Source organism: Tenebrio molitor, chromosome 1 (genome assembly GCF_963966145.1).
Source record: "Tenebrio molitor chromosome 1, icTenMoli1.1, whole genome shotgun sequence".
Lineage (NCBI taxonomy): Eukaryota > Metazoa > Arthropoda > Insecta > Coleoptera > Tenebrionidae > Tenebrio > Tenebrio molitor.
This window is the reverse complement of record NC_091046.1, coordinates 13,573,552-13,592,612: the sequence shown is the minus strand read 5'-3', so window position 1 is coordinate 13,592,612 and position 19,061 is coordinate 13,573,552. Positions and strand designations below refer to the sequence as shown.

The following is a 19,061-nucleotide window of genomic DNA, read 5'->3' as shown; positions in this document are numbered from 1 at the left end:
CTTATTACATACTAGATACTGTTGTATTTCATAACCGCATTCTTTTTTTTTTTGTTTTCTTTGGAAACTAGCAACTTACATACGGGCCTATTCTGTAAGACATTTGGTTAAAACTTAAACGTTAAAACAACGGTTAAAAATTCTTAACCCATTGCGCTATTCTCTAAGCTAAAATTTTAACCAAAAGTGGTTAAAATTTAACTCAAGTTGCTAATTTTTAGCGGGTGATCATACCATGCCGTTAAAAATTAACTTACGTCAAAACGGTCCCAAACATTGTATTATTTATAATAAACGTTTTTCTTACCCATACTCCAACAATTAGTTGAGGTTAGGTATAATTTTGTATATTGTATATGCACTTGTACGCTTCCATGCCTGACTTCATTCTTCAAAATAACCGAGCCGTTAAAATAATGCATTTTAACCTATCCGTTAATAATTTGTCTTACAGAATAGAATTTTGGTTATTTGTAGATAACATGTTGTTAAAAATTAATTTATTAGCGGATGGTTAAAATTAACAGAAAAGTTACAGAATAGGCCCGATGATCTATCAACAACGCTTATATGAATTTAGCGTGCAATTATCATTCTTTTCAATGAATACTGAATATCTAATTAGAGAAAGTACTAGTAGTCCTATAGTAGGTATGTGGTACGTAGTAATCTATTTGTTGTTTTTAAAATATCGATTTTTTGTATAAAAAATTGCAATAATTACGAACTATAGGTACAAAATCTGAAAAGAAATGCCCAATTTTCGAGATTAGTAAGTAAGTTATAAGAAGTCATAAACACTAAACAAGCGAGTATCGTATAATACATATTTTAATTTGTTCATTTTTATAATGTTTAATGTTTTGTAAAGATTGCACTTCTGTTCACTGAAAAAGCATACACTTACATTTTGCTTGTGTAAATCAAATTTACCATTACCTGATGTCACTGTCATTGTCAGTGGCACGTAATTGAAATAATTCGATTTCAGTCAGTAAAAGTGTACTTAATACCCCCTCTAATGTTACTGTTATCAACATTATTCATTATTTTCAAGGTTTATTGTTGGTTGTTTTAAGTCTGGTATAATCAAAATTCGTTTGTAAATTCTTCCCTGATAACTTAATATTGGTAAACATGGAAACAAACATCAAGTAAATTTACACAGCTAAAAAATCGCAAAAATCTCTTTCAAGACTTGTATGCTTTTTCCGTGAACAGAAGTGTACATAACTTACTCAATAACCTGTTGTTTCCCATTCGCATTTCTGTTGAATTTGACTGAGATAGGTCTAAAAATCATTGAATTTTTAAATAAAGGGTGTAGAAGACGCAGTGTGAGATTGGATGTTATCTTGCTGAAGTCAGCTAGTGGGGAAGTTGCGCACGTATCATACAAAAATGAACCATAGAATTTCATCGATATAATGTCAAGCTGTCAAACTTCCTTGAAGGATTAGCTCTCTTAAACTACATACTTGAATAATACACCTAAACATTGTTCGAGTTGTAGAGTTCTTAAAAAAGTATTCTTTTAATTGTGTGGCACCGACATGTGTTTTTTCAGAAATTAATGGAGATTATTGAATTTGTAATTAGGTACATATATACTTTTTACTGTGTTGTATTTTTTGTTATGATGCTATTGAGGTCAGTTTCTCCACTTAGGACTGTATGCATGACAGTCATAGATGAATTAAGTTTGTTAGTATTGTTGTTACACACGACCATACACTTTTATTTATAAAGCAGTGGTGAACCGAAGATAACTTAAACTAAATAGGTAAGTGTATTTCACAGGAATGTTGTGAAAAACACTAATTGTAACCCTAATGCTAATGAATCCTTAACGTAGCGTTAACAAAATTGATTTTAAAAATAACTTCGTTTAATTCTTTTCACACAAATTTGAACAATGATATAGGGGTGACATTTTACGGATTCAGGAGATCGGAAAGTTAGGCCCATCGCAATATTTTGTAATATGATAAACGACCTTCCTCTCTCTAATTTCGTAATCGTTTGGCAAATAGATTTAACAACGTGTTATGAATGCTTTTATTGCCGTTTCATCAATTTTGTTACGGTACGATGCGTCAGTGTGAGCTGTGTATGTTTGTCTGCATGTGTGTCAAAAAGCAAACCAAAGAACAAAATAAGGAGGTTAGTAATGGTGGAGGCGCCGGGACGTCGTAAAAGTGAAAACGTCGTTCGAAGGGGAAAAGCGCAGCACGACGATATCGTGGTGGGCGACCAAAGTCATTTATTAAACACTTTCCCGCCGATAACGCTTCAGTTTGTCAAGTTTATTAAAAAGCCAACAGTAAATGAAGCAATTTCAACTAGCTAATTAGCGGGCTTTGAGGGCGTTTTAGTAGATTTGTTTGAATACTGTGCTGTTACAAAATAAAAATTGCGGTGAAAACAAAAAACCTTTATTGGAACAATTAAAAAATTTAAAAACGGAATGTGTAAACAAACAAAACAAACATTTGCTGTCGGTTCATTGATTTAGAGCAAGTGGGAAGGCAATAAATTGGAGGATTCTTTGATGTTCAAATATTAAATCGTGGATTCAAATACCAAATAGGATTAATCTCGCTTGAACTTCCAAAAATTGTAAAACACAGTCGACAACTCACAAACTCCGGGTTCACTTTAAAACAAAAGATCTCCAAATTGGAACATTACTGAAAGCGATTTGTAACGTAGAAATTTCTCATATATCAGGCAGATGCGGCCATAAGGCCGACGTCCAGAACAAATTTGAAAAAAAGGATGAAGATCGACAACAAAAATATAGGTCCCTTACGTTTTCCTGACCGAGCATTCGGTATCCCACGTAAGAAAAGTAATATTTATGCGGCAAGCTGACATACGCAAAGAAATGAAAAGACGGGAATGTATGAGCTTGTCGATGTGTCTGCTATATTTCAGAAGCATCATTCAAATACGTGAAAAATAACGGCGCGCCTATTGCCGAAGCGGGATTTATTATGTTTCATGCCCTGCTGATTTATGAATTTCAAATGGTTTATACAACCTTGCAACGTAACTGGTTCTATGATTGATGAATTTGTACGTGCCGTATTCCCTTTCACACAAGAAATCTAATCCTAGATACGAGAGTGGCACATGATACTAACAACTGATCAAAGATGAAACAGATCCAGATTCGGTCTCAAAAGCCCATCGCTGTCACACCCTACGGCACATTTTAAGAACTAATGAGTTACATGCGCAAACATGTTTCTTTCTTATTTACCACAGTAAAATCGTGAGCTTTATTACAGAAGATGCCAATAACTGCAACATTGCAAAGAATGAAACTGACTAATATTTCTAGGTAACTCCTGAGTAAATTTTATGATGTACGCTGTCGTAAAAAGAAAATAAACAAACTACTAGCGAAATATATTGTAAGCAATGGTTTATCTTTCTCAAGTTTGCTTATTTTTATGACCAATTTCTTGAAGCTTCAGCTTTCCTTCCTGATTGTGAATCAACTTTGACGCGTTATTTATAAATTATTCATTCCTTAACTCTTGTTTGTGAATTTGTGAATATCACATTTTATTTAGTTATATGTTTTTATAGTTCAAGATTTTTAAGGACGAATTGTGACATCATAGAAATGAACAAAAATCTCTTGCACGTGCAGTAATCAAATTAAAGATATGTTGGGGAAATCTTGGTAGAAAAAAATAGGAAGCAGTTAATTATGAAAATTTGGTAGAAGAAAATTAAAAAGAACCCTTTCTAGGTTTGCGGAGTCTAGTCCTTAAAAAATTCTAATTTCAAATCACAGATAGTCAGTTTTAGAAATATAGTAAATTGATCTAAAATATGATTCTGATTAGGTTATGATAACCAATTTTAAATGTAACGGAAATCTTGGACAAATTGGAGCGGCAAAATGGGAAATTGCATTCCGGAAAAAGAACGATGAAGTCACGTTTGAACCAGCTTTAAGTATGCACAGATGAAGATTAGTTTATTTTTCTTACTCGTGTAGCAAATTTGAAACTTTGCAACGACTGTTATTTCATTATTTCGTTAAAATAGTCTAAGTTTTTGATGGATTATCGTTTTGAAATAGTTATTTACACTACGAGAGAGGAAGGAATTGCATGTTAGTCCACGACGCGCAGGGGAGTGGACGATGCAATTCAAGTGGAGGAAAGCGGCCTTACTCTCGAGTGCTGTATTTGGTTTTGTTCGATACCTGATTCCTTAGAAAATGAGTCTGTAACTCATATTCAAAATTTTAAATAAAATAAAAATAAAACAAACAATAGATATTTATTGCTTTCAACTGTCATAAATTCTCATTTTTCTCCTTTGTAAACTGCCTCCTAACAGCTCTAAAGCAAAAAAATAACAGATAACCAACCGTTGCCCTAGATAACACATTCAAAGTGACATTTCTTGAAAAATTTGTCAAAACTGTCAAAAGCAAATGCGAAATCATTTTTAATAGTTTTGGAAGCTTTGGGGACGTCGTTTCAAACAATAAAAGTTTGTATGCAAATACTCGTAACTATTATGCATTAAGGGAGATATGAACATGATTTTTCCCTGAGGTTGACGTGGTTATACACCGAGGGCCTTTGGCCCGAGGTATTAACTGAGGGGAAAAACATGAATATCTCCCGTGGTGCATACAATATTTTATTTTTTAGTGTCTCTACTTAAAAGTTGAAACTTTCTTTAAAATATTTTTCAGTGACAAATTCCCTCATGTAATGAAAACAGTTGATATTGACCAATAGTGTGCCGAATATCGCGAAAAAATCTAGTCGTGGTCAGAAAATGCGTCTTCCTGTGACAAAATTCTCCCTTCCGGCGAAAAATCCCGTTGACAAGGCTTTTGTTTCAAATTAATAAACGAAATGTCAGAAAATTATTTTGACGTTTTCCGAAATGGATTTAAAAATCGTTTCGGAAACGACTCCAGCAGTGATATTGACTACAGTGTGAAAACAATTTGGAACACAACAGCTAAATTGTTGCAGGAAAAGTACCATGGTGAGTACAAACTAACCTTTAATCCGCTTTGTGAAGTTCCGAATCTGATTCCAAGTTTGTTAACTGTGTATTTAATAATTGTAAAATAAATAAAGCTCTATTTTTGTTTGAATTGTTCATTCGGGAATTTGTCTAGATGAATATAACTCGACCTCCTTTTTTTTTAGGAAAATTTTGAACACATTAGACTCAAAGTTTGTTGCTTTTGGCAAAATCACTCGACCCCTTCGGGGTCTCGTGATTGTTGCCAAGCAACAAACTTTTCGTCATATGATCAAAATTTTCCGAAAAAAAAGGGAGGTCTTGTTATATTATAATTGAAAATTGCGTGAATATATGGTTACTATAGAGAGATCTGTTGCTATGTAAAATATAATATTCAAAACAAATAAAGTTTGTAAAGTCAATAAAGTGATTGTGTACACATTGTGGACATGGATGTTGAAGAATTCTATGTTCCTGATGATGTCCTGGAAGATGCAAGTGCCGCGAAGTAGCAAATGGTGTCTACGAAATTAAAATTACGATACCAGAAAGAATTGGAAATATTTACACAATGGCAAATCGAGAAACGGATCAAGGAAAAAGACTCCTTTTTGAAAACAAAATGTAGAAACTATCAGCCGAAAAAAGCTGCAACTTTTTCAAGAAACGATGTTTGCAAGTTTTTACTGGAAGCGGCGAAATCTTTTATTTTAAAAAACGGATGTCGCAGCATTAAAATATGACATAACCTCACTATAAAACAACAACAACAACAGCAACAGCACGAATTATGATAAAAAAGTAACACAATTACAATTCACGCACAAATTAATCAATTTATTAAATGAGGTACTGGAAATGTCTACCTTCTTCTTTTCGTAACAAGGTTCAGTCTGTTGCGTTGCGATAACTGACGTATTGAAGTGTGCATTATTTCTCTTGCAGTTTCAATAACTGCAGCAGTGCGCACAGCTGACCTGTGGTTCTTCTTCGGTAAACGCCTCCAGTTTCACGAAACAACTTTACACACCTGCTCAGGTTGTTTTCGAAGCTTTTCCGGTCAACAATAACATTGAGAAATTCGGCGACAAACTCTTCTAAGCAGTTTTGCCTGGAGTAGATCCATGAACCATTCACTTTCAAACCATTGGCATTGCGAAAATAACTTTCAATCGAAAACGTTTTCTGCTCTAACGTGAACACCAACAAACAATAAACCTCTTTGAATGCAAATGTCAAAATATGACAGTTCTACTCTAATTTTACTAACCGGAAGTTCAAACGACGACATGCTTAACAAAAACAAAATATTTTCATAGGTAATGCTACCAGAATATTAAATGAACACCCGATATTAATATTTAATGAAAGACGTTGCTGACTCTCTCACTATTAAGTATTATCAATCAATCGTATTATCAATATGACAACCCCTCAAAGTAAGTTTTGTTGAGGGCTGTGAAAAGAAGACGATTTTCAACGAAAATTAAAATTGTAGGAAAAAGAAGTAAGTGTTAACTGCGCTGTGGTTCGATGGAAATTACAATTAGAATTATTATTTGCTGCATGTGCTACTTTAATTTGTTAAATTTTTGAGCGGTTATGCATCACAATTAAAATTATTTTTACTAATGAATGAGTTATTTTCCGAGAGCAAAACTGTTGAGCCTTTCAAAAAGAGGAGACTGTCTGGGAAAACAGAAAAGAGTAATGTCTTAAAACGCCCTCTTTTATTATTGTTTTTATGGGAAGAGATCGTGTCCACTGATGATTATGTATAGGAGCCCGGGTCCTTCCAAACATCGGAAAAATATATGCAGCAATTTCTAGAGAAAGCCCTTTATCCCGAAATAAAGCCGCTATCTAAACTAATATATTGCTAGAATCGAAACAAAAATTATGGCGCTCGAAATAACAATCAGACAGACGCTAGTTCAATATCGAGATTGCTGTCCTCAATTAAAGCTTCAACTAGCTGAAACCTAATTTCGTTGTTCATTAATAGTTTGATCTTAGACTGGAGAGAGTTATCGACAGTTCAGCAATGCCTGCAATATTCAGTTTGTACATTATTGTAACTTGATTATAACTATCGGTTATCGTCCTGCGTGCCCTCAGGTGGACTTGCTCCGTCACTCTGACGGAAGAAAATAGAAATCCCTAGTGGTGTAATATACTGCAAGCGGTATATCATTCTGGCTGCGGTGCTTTTGTCAGTCGTATATTAATTAAAATACCTCGCAAAGAAAAATCCAAAACTTTTCCCTAAATTTCCTTCAATATTCTACAGCATAACATAGCATAAAGTAATAACGATTAGAGGAGGGTATTTTATAAAGTTTTAATTAAAAATACAAATCGACTACTCCGTCAAAATTTGATATTTTCAACAAAAACACGAAATCCGCCTCAGATAATAGAACATATTTTTAAAACCAAGTCGTGATGATTTTTTAATCAAAAACAGCGACGTCAATGAAACTATGTATGTAGAAATGGATTCCATCCTTGATGAAAACGCGGATTTCGGTGCTATACTTTTTTTTACTACGGCTCAACATTGATCAAGTAGAGTAGTTTCCACAGTGTTTTAGCACGGACAATCTCATTGTAAATTACCACCATCACGACAGCGTGTCTTACGCGAAATAGGGAGAAAAACAAGAAAAATGTGTCGTGTTTTACCTTCAAACATCATTTAATTCGATACGGTCTCAACGACCAACGACGGAAGAGGGGGCGAATCAGCCGAAGATAATTAAAATTAACATTGGCGGAATACAAATCGAGACATTTTAAACTTCACATAATTCATAATCGTAAGACAGTCCCTATTCAAACATATGTTAATAAGAGACATGCAACTTGCTTCCGCTTGTAGATTAAAGATTAATTAAATTCCTCCCGTATGCAAATGAGACACTTAACTTGGTGTAATTATTCGGCGAGTGGAATACTATCCAGTCGGATCTTATGTTCATTGGGATAAATTTACCATATGATTTAATTAATAAACGTTAACATTCGCGATGAAGCCAGCAACTACGTTTCCTTAACTGGCAAACTTACTTAGTTGTTTAACATAGAGTGGTTTTTCCGAGTATCTGCATGCAAACTAGGTAATTGTACCAAAAACGAGATTCAGACAAACCGACTGAAGACAGCTGAAGTGAAGTGAGTTTATAAATCTCTGTTAAGATTTTATACTTTGATACTTTACCTACATTAAATATACTACGAGTAGGTTTATTTCTAAATGCCAGCCGTGGAAAATCGATAAGATCCAAACAACAATTGTATTTTTACAGAGCGATACCTGTAGTACATGTTTAAATTAAACTCAGCCAATGAATTATATCTTATACAACTACCTTCTTTCTTATTATTTTTTAATTAATATTGATCACAGAATTTCCCATTTCGCAAATGCTTGATTTCACCGAAACCAATCGTTGTAAAATATAAAACAGACTCATTACATCCTGAAATTTTACATTCATTTTACTCTTCCTAATTTGATTTCAAGGCAATTTCCTTTAGTTTCTTAGTCATAAAATTAGATTTTATTTTAGTTTGGAAAGACATTTAAAGCAAAACTTTTTTTTATTATATCTATAAGTTTTCTACTTTCAGCAAACATTTTGTTGCTATTAAAATATTACGCTTCTCTTTTTTTGCAGAATATAATACTGCGTCGTGCTGGGAAACACGAAAATGCCGTTCACAAATGTTTGCGTGTTATTTAATGGAACTACTTCTGTTTGTTCAGCTTACACATAATTTCTCATCAACGCATAGACATTAATTATATTTAAGCATAATGACCTACTGCAAGCAGTGGCGAAAACACTAATATTGAAAATATTAATTTAGAGAACATACATTAGATAAAATTTATGTATGTATTTATTACTATTTCTATATATAATAATAAATAAATTATTAATGAAAAAAAAACTCCTAATTTATAGTTAAACTAAAATTTTGGAATATTTTTTAAATGGATGTCGGCAGCTAAGAAAAAAAGTTTACTCTAGAAATGAAGTTAACCGACTAAAGTTCTACTTTTAATTTAGTTTTTATAATTTGAATTTGAATAACAATTTTGATTTGAAATTGAAAAATTATGATTCCTTCTTAAATAAATAAAAAAAAACAATTAAAAATAAAACTCGTCATCCGAAAATTGAAATTCTTTACATTATTATCTCCTCTAATATTAAAAACAAAGAAGGATGTTAAAAATAATTCAATATTACCTCAAAGTAGTAACTCATGGTTACAGTTTATTCCTATGCTTTCCTTTTAACATAAGACAATAATAACATATACTAGTTTTTCTTCAAACCTTCATAAGAAATTATTTAAGACATGTTAAGAAACCAGGTACGAATTTCATAGCTAGTTTACTTTACAGCTGCTCATCAGCGGAGATAATAACTTGACGGACGCCCTTAGCGGAGATAATAACTTCACGGACGCTCCTCAGCGGAGATAATAACTTCACGGACGCTCCTCAGCGGAGATAACAACTTCACGGACGCTGGTCAGCTCGTTAGATGCCATAACAATGAAGTGACACTTTAGCATTATCAATGCAGCACTGCAATGTCATATTTTACGGACGTTTGAAGAAAAAAATATGTAGTGGCTTCCTCTAGAAATAAACATAATAATGTAAACTAGATATTTTTATTTTACTTACTTTAAATAGACATTATGCATGTTTAGGTAAAATGGTTTCAAAGGAAATTGAGAGTTCAGAACATTTAAATATCAAATAATGAAGATCTCATTTTTTTTACAATTCTCCCATCAATTCCACAACTATCATTTTATATTAACAGGAATGGCTTGAAGCAAATGGTTGATTTTACCCCTGAAGAACATTTTAAATATGACATTTTTTTTTGCAACAATATTATGAAATATAAATGGATATAGTGATCAAATAAAAATTGTTTTCTCTTAATGACAAGTAAGAGGTGTTTTTTTTTTAAATTTGGTTTTGGTTTTAAAGAGTCGATTGTGAGCGCACCCCCGGATTACAACTCTGATCAGCTGTTTAAATCTAACTTCTCTTTTTGCGTTGTTTGTGTTTTTAATTTGCAGTTTGAAGAATCTGTGTTTTTAAGACGAGTGGTTCATTCGCAATCGACTCATCAACGCCAACTTCTGCGCCAAATTAAAAAAAAAACACCTTTACCTACATATTTGATAGAGCCTTATCAACTTGTTGTATGTCTCAGTTGTCACTGCTGTCAAATTTAAACTCCAATCTGTCATTCAATGTTTTTCTGATTTTGTGTTTTATTCTTACTAAAAACAGTTTTTTTTAAACAAACTTATATCTAATATTACAAAATGGTTTACTCAACCGAACAAAGAGTATCTACGATATTCATTTATTGTAATTATGTATAATGATGTAGCAATTAGCTAAAGATACTTGACGAGATTTTTTATTTAAACGCCCTGTACAAAGTGATCAAAAAGAAAACAAATCAAAGCAGGTGTTGCAAATTATCGGTCACGTCGTAGCGGAATTCTGTGCAAATAAGCGTTCAATGCATGGGCGTAGAGCGTAGACAATTTGTGGTCTCAAACGCTACTTTATAATAAATCATACCTCATGAATTTTAGACGGTGGAATTATAATTGTGCATTTTATTATTATTATTTGACAATGGAGAAAATGAAATGTTAGTTTTAAAGCAATGGTGTTGATGTAAACCTTGAAACAACGTTTTCGATTTCGACAAAGTTTACCGACGTTTCCTGCTGTTAAATACGCGCCCTTGCGCACCCCCACCCTGTATACCTGCTCCTGAGTTTACTTAGGTTTTAGACAGGACACAAGACATCAATACGCATGAAAACTTGTAACCAGTAACATCTCCAATTTTTATCTGTAACGTCCTTTTTACATCAATATATTATTGTTGAAGTTAATTGTGTATTCACTCAACTGGTAATCGAAAAAGCTCGATTACTTCACAACACCTGCAATTGTAAATTGTAAGCAACAATTGTCCCAGAATAAGTGGTAAAATGAGTTTTACCATTGAAGATAAAGCATTGGGTGGTATTTAACTGTTTATCAAATTTACCAAATTTATTCATACAAAAAAATACTTTCGTTTCACAAAAATACTAAATGGTCACCAAAATTAAGACCATACATAATCCTAGAGCGATAACCAGATATTGACATCCTGATAGTTTCTTATATTATTTGCTACTAAAAATAACTTTTGTTGCCTAAAAATGCTATATGTTCGTTCACCAAATTGTATTCCATATTTAATTCTGAAATGATAACCAGATATTTTTATTTTTATTAGTGTCTTATATTTATATAGTAAAAAAAACTCTTTGTTTCACAAAAATACTAAATGTTTACTATATTTTATACTATATTCAATTTCAAATGGATACCCATATTTAGACTTCTTATTAGCCTCTCATACAGAGTGTCTCATAATTAAAGCATTCCGACTCCAAAGCGTTGCAGGGAGTATACTGTGAAGCAAGTACGAACTTGTTGAAAAAAGTTTTGAATAATTCTTAAGATGATATAACCCTTCTAACTTTGTTCAATACAGCAACCGCATTCCTTATCTTATAATTTTCAGATCAAAGCGTTGTTAAGATATGTACAAAAATATGCCTAGGTTGATACCAGTTCGAATTATCTGTATCCAAGATTACAAAACAATAATCTAGCCTATTTGACGTCTCTTTTTGAACAAAAATTGCAAAAATTAAATATTTTTTTACTCCGCGATAACGCTACTTTTCTAAGACAATTTTTGCATCATTATTTTCTCACGATAAATAAAAATAAACGGCAAACATTCCTAACTTCTATTTGAAGAAAATTTGATACAAACTCTACACCTTCAGTATCTTTGTAAGGAGGGATCGCCCGAATTTTATATAGTATATCAATTGTAAGAAAAATCTATCAATGTTTTATTAGGTCTCCTCTCAATAAGGACATAGAATGCAAAAGAATTTCGTAATCGAGTATCAGCCAACGTTTTTTTTTTTAAACTGCACAGCTCCACATTAGCGGAAACTCAAAAAAAAAATGTATCTACAATTATCTTGATGTTTTAAATTTGGAATGCTCTGACCAACTAATAATGATAGCAACCGTCAAACAAACGATATAACTTCTAATTTTGTAAGGTTTGATTGCGATTTTGGGCGAATTACTGGTGTTTAATAAAATAAAGAAGAAAAAACAAAAATGAGTTCCGAAAGTGATGAAGATGATCTGCCTTTGGATGTACCTATTAGAAACGGCACGAAGTGCAGTTGCTAGTTTTATCCCGGAAAAGCCTTCTCGATAATAAGAATCTGCTTAGAAGGATTTCATGAATTGGTGTGGCTCTAAGAAATTAAAGAACGTGCCTGAAAGTGTGATACTGACCTATTTGGAATATAAAGCTATGAAATTGCGAAATTGTGACCTCTTCTTTAATCAAAAATTGCTGAACGTAAAAGTCTTTTTTGTTCTAGATAGTATAGTCCTGACAAAATAAATGTGAATCCTGACTTTATTAAGTCAAATTATTTAACAACGTGTTCAAATCAAAATGTAAAGAAAACAATAATAAAGATTTATGATGGGAAACAGATGGTTATCCACCACCAAAGTTGCAGGTAGAATTTCGAAAACTCGCTGTATTTATATACGTGCCCCTTTTCGAGAACGACCTACCATAAATCTTTATTATCGTTATCATGTTGTTAAATAATTTGACTTAATAAAGTCAGGATTCACATTTATTTTGTCCGGACTATAAATTCAGTGAACAAAAAAACTTGTCACTTTGACAACCGATTTAGGTCATGTAAATGTTAATAATTTTTTTATCAGTTTTCGAAAAAGTAGTTTTTTTGAGCAAGTGCTTAATATAAATGGATAGCGTGAATATTTATACAGAGTGATCATGATCAACAAGAATCCAAATCAGAGCAAGCGTTGCAAATTATCGGTCACGTCGTAGCAAAATCATATGCACATAAGCGGTCAAAACATGGGCGTAGACAATTTATGGTCTCAAACGCTACTTAATAAAAAATGATACTTTATGAATTTTAGACGTTGGAATTATAATTGTGCATTTTATTATTATTATAAGTTCAGGGAAACAATTTATAAGATTAACAAGAGCAACATTTTACATTTGTAAGAGTAAGTAAATTATCATCTTTATTGCCAAACGCGACGCCACTGCTTCGTTGAAATGTCACATTTCAAAATTCAAGGTTGTTGTTGTTGTTGACAATTTAAGTGATTTAACCTAGAAAACAAATCTTCGATTTCGGAAAAGTTTACAGACCTTTATTGAAATAGTAAGCAATAATTATCCCAGAATAAGTTGTAAAATGGGTTTTACCATTAAAGAGAAGGCATTTTTATTAGATTATTTTCGAAAGAGGGTGAAACAAGAAAATGAAGACTGGCCTTACTTTGTACCCCCTTACACCAAAGAATTTCAAGCCAGATGTCCGAACGTGATGGTATTGGTTATCAACAAGTTTATCAATGTCTTAAAATTATAGTGCCTAATTTTAGCAAATGATAACCCATCATTAAGAAGAAGTCAGGTCAGTCCTTAGTTCAAATTTTAGAAATAGTACAAAATGTTCAACAAATTATCAAGGAACATCCCTCAACTTCGTTTAAGCAACAAGTTAATTTGTGTTATGGCACTTATCAGAAATTTTTTAAGACGGATATTAATTTGTTTCCCTTTGTGTCTTGCAAGAAATAAAACCCACACATTAGACATTACCCTAAACAAATTGACAGCTTCAAAAGGGTTTTTGAAATTATGAGAGGCGAGTTTGATTCTGTCTGGACCACAATGGAGAACATTTTGAGCAGTTTTTGTGAAAACTTATTTTTTGACCTTGGAGTAATTTAAATATTTTTCTCCCTACCGGTTAGAAATGTAGGCTGTGGATACCTCATTTGGGGTGAGAAAATTCAACTTTCTCGCTAAGGTAAGAAAGTTAATCATGAAATGTTTATGGTAAAACTGTACCAAAATACAAATGTCAAAAGTGTCAAAAGTGAAATAAGTTATTGATAAATGAAAGCCAATTCAATGAAGTAAGTTGGTAGGTCAATCATATAATCTGGAAAATAAACAGATAAGCTAGGTAGGTAGATTACTTTACCCTGTTTATATCAAATTTTCGAACAAACCTCAAATCTTCAAATGTGATGACAAGTTAATTAAACAAATAACACAGCCTACTATTCAATTCTCAAAATTTTCGTTTTAATCACGAATATAACCATCTTTTTTGACTTTTTTCAACAAAGTTGTGCCGGTAGGGAAAAAAATTGTATTCAAACCTTGTTAAGAAAGTGTCCTTGCAGACCTTAGGCACTTAGAAACCTCGTCTACGACTCGGTTTATAATCTTTGCCTGCGGTCTGCAAGAAACCACTTTCTTACCTTGGTTTGAAATATACTATTAAACACTGCTAGAAAAGATACGAGTAAGTTCTCAATTACCCAAAAATTAGAGAATAATAACTTTTACACTTTTCTTACAGAAAACAACAAAACAAAGAATTGTGAAAAATAATTATTTTTAAAATTTTGTAACTCAAGATTGTGCCTTATGAAGGAATTTTGTGTAACTGTGTGTTTTTTCCTTAATAAATAATAATTAATTATAACTTGCTTTTAAATCTATTATTCATGAATTACAAAAAATTTATAAAGGCAATTAATGATAGATTTTTGAGAGGTAGGCAACCAACAAAACGAGTGCACAGCAAGTAAATAAAAGCGGCTGATCCATGATAGAAATACGTTTCGATAAAACAAAAGATGAGGTAGCACTCTTGATTTGGTTTCTTGTTGATCACTTTGTATTTGCAGTGAAGGCGCGTAACGTGAGCGTCCCACATTTGGTGAACATTTAGTAAAATCGGTAAACATATAGCATTTAGAATGCAAGCAACAGTAAAACAATACGAAAAATTGCTATTTTGGTGACACTGTTCTCATTTTCCAAAGTATCATCATTTGATGTCGACTAAGAATTTTTGATGTTAATTTAATTTTTTGGAGGACAGCGCTAGGGGTGTATAATTTAATTTGGTGAACATTATATTAATACCCTAAAGCATTTATTAATACTTAATTAATTGATAATAGATAAAACGATTGTGTATAGCAAGTAGATATAAATATGTGTACGATTAAGTTAAGACAGACGTTTCGATAAAACAAAAATGAGGTAGCACTCTTTATTTATTTTCTTGTTGATCAATTGATCACTCTATAGGTACCACAGAAATGTGTTGAAATAGTTATATTTTTAAGATTTATGTCCATGTAAAAGTGGTTTTCTTGAATTTTATGAATTTAGTACTTATCAAATAATTACAGAACATAAAAATTGTAGGTGATTGATTTTTCAGTACTTTAAGAAATGTAAAAATATTTATAGATACTGAATTATAAATACTTTTAGTGTGAATTAATTAAATAAATACGAGTTTGGAGTTACCTAAAAACAACGGTAAAGTATGTTAATACATTAAGTGTAAGATAGTACACTATTTGTAAATAATGTTGGGAATGTATTTATGCTTGAGAATAAACATTATTCCCCCAAATAGTGTAAATGCTATTCAGCGACACATCCGAACGTTAAAACGTGAAAGCATAGCTATCTGAGAAGATCAATTTACATCAAAGTAATTCCAGGGGATGATGTAAAATTTATCACCTCAGATGAAGCCGACAACACGTATTGAGGTCACGTCGCGTTCCGCGAAATTAATTGTTTGTTAATAAAATTTAGCTTAATTAAGAGACTTATTAGCAGATTCTTTCATAGCGAAAACTTAACAGCGCGTTCAGAAAATAATTGAAGGATAATTGCTTAATCTGCCGGTAACACTCGGTTCTTTTTTGTAGATACGATATGTGTCCGAGAGCAGAATTGATGTTGGATCGAGAAGAGGGTTACTTGAAAGAAACCACTTTACTGCAGATTTTAGGGCTAGCTATAATCCAGAACATTTAGTTTTAGTGGAAGGGCAGCGTTATTAATACCAGCAACCAATGCGGGAAATTGGCGGTCGTGTCGTGTCACAAGAACGGAATACTCGAACACGCCAAAATATTTTATCTAACCAACGCGTTTCGTTTCAGGATAGTTTCGGACCCACCGACGGGCGACGTCTCAAAAAAGAAAAATAAAGAGCACCACGTCAGGATTAGCTTAAGTATAAGCGTCACAACGTAGTTCACAAAATTGATCATCTCTTCTGTCAGAACTAATTTCAGCTGGCACGAGTGCAATGTCGTGTTCGAGTTCTTGATGAACTTTATTTCGTCTCCTGGAAATTCTCGTTTTAAAGAAAACAGAAAACCGCAAAAATATAAATGATTTAAGGCGCAAACCCCATTCTGACTGCGAACTACAATTTTTCCATTCCTCGATCACAATTTTACGATCAGGTTTCACGAGACTATCAACGAAATTGACGGGAAAAATGTACACTCGTCAAAAAAGACCCGGAGAGACGGAAACGTCCCTTCTCATATCAGATATTGTCCGACCGCTTCAATGATCGTATGTTCGTTGGCTTGGCTCTAAGGCGCTGCCTCTATTAAGGGCCATTGTTGTTCTTGGAGATCTTCTTTACTTGAATAATTTTCTAAGTAAGCTTACGTCAAAATTCTTTCTCTTAATTTGTGCCCAATGGCCCACATAATTTTGTATATTGTGCAGGCAATAAATTTTATCAAGGAGAGGATCATTTGTTTGGTTTTCTGTATCCGAGAACTGTCGACAACTAAGTGACTTGAATAAATCGATGACCCAAGTTTTAAATTAAGTTAGGTGGTCGGATGCAAAGCAAAAAATATATTTTCTTGTTCTGCTTTTAGTTTTCTTGCCGTCGCCGAATTATCGACCAAACCAAAATCAAGCGCCAGTCGTGTCAGGTGTAGTTTTTATATTTTCTTCTAATATTTTCAACATAAACTTGATCTTGCGATGTGTCATAACATGGTCCACATAAGAAGCACGTCATCCAATATTCATGGTTCGACGTTGTTTGTCTACAATATTAGTATGAGATTTTATAACGTCACTGAAAGTTTTTCTCTGAAGACATGTAGAGATTGCGGTTATGCTATCAAAAATTATGGAAATGCTACTTTGGGGCGGTTATTATTATTACTTATGAAAATAAGCGAATATAAGGGTCATATTTTTATATGGAACACACATTCAAGTCTAATCTATAAAAAATTTCTCTTGCGATTTAATATTTAGTATCACCAAAAATTTCCATTGACACGGGTACAGACAAACTTTACGAAAATATTTTTTAGGCCACCTTAATGAAAATGGTAATTTTACGTTCTCAAAAGCGGACGAAAAGTATTTCTTCTTCGGACGCTGAACCGTGGTGCCATCTGTTGATCTGTTTGGTAAGTAACAACGAAACCGAAAAAACCAATAATTGTCTTGTCACCACAAATTATGTAAATAAATATGTATGTAATTGTATTGCAAAGTATGTAGTAAATTTCTCGTTTTGTTGGCAAGCTGATAAAAAAATACTATAACGAAAATTGTTAATATGTATTAATAAATTTATCAATTTGAAAAAGGTAGATACAAAATAAATGTGCAAATTTTCCAATGATGTCTTTTGCTTTGTAATTTGTGAGGTTGACAAAAAAATTTCATGTGCACTTCTGCCAAAAACTACCTTTTCTTCTCGCCTGTTTTTAAGCCTCGGCTGTGCCTCGGCCAGAAAACTCAGACTAGCACGAAAAAGATGCACTTTTTGGCCTTGATACACAAATAACTATTGCAATTTTTAAATTATGATTCATGATGAATTGATGAAACACTTTATTTAATTAGTAGGTGCAATTGACGACTTAGAATAAAATTATCGAAAGTTTATGCATCTAGGTGCACAAATGACTTAAAACAGACATTTGATTTTCAATTGTTGTTCACGTTAAGTGATAGATAACTGATAATTCCTACTTCCATATTATTGACAAGAAGATTTAGTTAAAATTCTTTACACTAAAGATTACTCTGTTTGAAACGAGAAATTAATAACTAATAACTAATAGTTAAACTAGTATCAGAAAACGGCATTTTACTATTTTATAAAGCACTTCAGTTTGTTGTTTTCACGAGTTGCAACCACCACATTTAATGCATTAGGTTGGGAATATTTAGTTTAATGTTCCAAAAATGTCATTTCAATTCTTCCTCCTCACTAACGAATATTTAGTGACATATTCCAAACCTTAAATTATTTATTACATCCAATTTTCACTTAACAATAACTACTGATAAAAATAAAAATATGGATCGGTGCAACAAACTAGGTTAAATATTACAACCTTTACAAAAATATAAGTGGGTCGTATACAACTTTTTATGTTTTATATACAGAAGCTGATGGTCTATTTTTCTGGACAGCAAAAATTGTTTATTTTTCCTTCATAAAATAAACTGTTTATCGAAGTACAGAGGAAGAAAGGTATCGATTAAGGCCTCGAGTTGAGCAAGAATGAGAGAATCTTTAGTGTATGAAATGTATTAAAAAAGGATATACTGATAAGGTCCGTTAAAAGAACGTTCTGAGAAAATAGTTTTAAACACTTTTCACCATCCACCCTTATCAGAAATTTAGATTAATCTGTTGCAGTCTTTATTCTTACAAAAAACCCTTGATAACTGCAATTATTATGTAAATTTAGCTTATTTAAAAATCTTCGTCACAAAGCTTTTGAACTCTTTGCTCGGAATTTTTACATCTCGTAATGACGTGGACTTAGTAAAAGATTTTTTTAGCCATCGAGTAATCCCACTACTAGATGCATGGCTTTAACACAAAAAATTTACATTTTGTAGAGAAACATGCCTGCATTTTTAAAATCCTATATTTTATTTAATACATTTAAAACATCGAAAACGCATTTACGATTTAAAATGTACAAGCTAAACGATTTAAAATGTACA

General features: G+C 32.5%; 1 protein-coding gene across 4 annotated transcripts in view; it reads right to left on the bottom strand.

Annotated features, from left to right (window-relative positions):
* The window catches only part of LOC138122306 (irregular chiasm C-roughest protein), a 329,893-nt gene that overhangs the window by 160,840 nt on the left and 149,992 nt on the right, over positions 1-19,061 (bottom strand). The gene's annotated exons all lie outside the window — the stretch shown is intronic.